The sequence below is a fragment of the Ursus maritimus genome, unplaced genomic scaffold (assembly GCF_017311325.1).
Source record: "Ursus maritimus isolate PB19 unplaced genomic scaffold, ASM1731132v1 scaffold_9, whole genome shotgun sequence".
NCBI classification, from domain to species: Eukaryota; Metazoa; Chordata; class Mammalia; order Carnivora; family Ursidae; genus Ursus; species Ursus maritimus.
In genome coordinates, this window is record NW_024427107.1 from 36462004 (window position 1) to 36463395 (window position 1392).

Here is a 1392-nt window from a genome sequence, read left to right on the forward strand (position 1 = left end):
AATCCCTGTTATAAACATAGATGCAAAAATCCTAAACACGAAATTAGCAAATGGAATCAGGTGGTTTATAAAAAGGATAATCATGACTAAGTGGGACTTATTCCAGAAATGGAAGGGTGGGTGTTTGTGGTGGGGGCGGGGAGCCCAATATAACTCATTAGAATAACAGGAAAAAAAAAAAAGGAAAATCGTATGGTCAGCTTGGTAGTTGCAGAAAAAGAATTTGATAAAATTCAACATCTGCTTATGATAAAAACTCTCAGAAAAGTAGGAATAGCAGGAACATCCTGAATCTGATAAAGTGCATCTCTGAATAACAAGAGCTTACATTATACTTAATGTAGATTATTGAATGTTTCCTCCTGAGATCAGGAATGAAACAAGGACATATTTACTATTACCACCTATTTTTAACATGATATTGGATGCTCCAGCCAATGCAGTAAAGGAGAAAAAGAAAAGGCATATAGATCAGAAAGGAAGAAATTACACTATTATTCACAAGATAAATGATTGTGTCCATCTAAAATCTAAAAGAATCTATTGACAAATTATTTGAAATAATAAGTGAATTTAATAAAGTTACTGGATACAATGATTATATATAAAATTAAATTGTATTCCAGAAAATAAATTAAGTATGACACATGAAATAGACAATCATAAGAGCAACCAAAGTCCTCAAATACCTAGAAATAAATCTATCAAAAGATGTGATACAAAGTATTACTGACCTCAAAACATTGACAGAAATTAAAATAAATCCTAAATAAATGCAGTTATAACATACCATGTTTATGGATTGTTCAGATGTCATTTCTCCCAAAACTGATCTATAAATTCAATGGAATTTCAATAATGTCCCAGAAGATTTTTTGAATGGAAATTGATAATCAGATTCTAAAATATATATGGAAATTCAAAGGCTGAGGCTAGCCAAGGTAATTTCAAAAACCAAAGCCGTAGTACCTATACTACCAGATACTAAGATCCATTATAAGGCTAAGGTCATTAAATCAGTGTCTTTTGGCAAAATTTTATCATCAAATGGGCAAATGGTCAAGAGAGACTAAAAAAGATCCACACATGTAGGGTGATTTGATTTTTTTAATTTTTATTTTTTTCCTACAAATACCACCTCCACATGTGGTAGAGTCACTCTAATTAGGGTTATTACTTGGTTGAATTGCAGTAGTCTATTGTTTATTTTCCAGGAACTGTTAGGTCTTTGGAGGGACGTGTATGGTGAATTAAATGGAGATACAATGGGAACCAAAAGTGGCATTAATATCTACCATTCTCCTATACTGTTTTTATTTAATATATTGACTGTGCAATTTCAGAGGCTCCCCTTTCCCACTTTCATAACTCTTATCCTATAGGCCAAGGAAC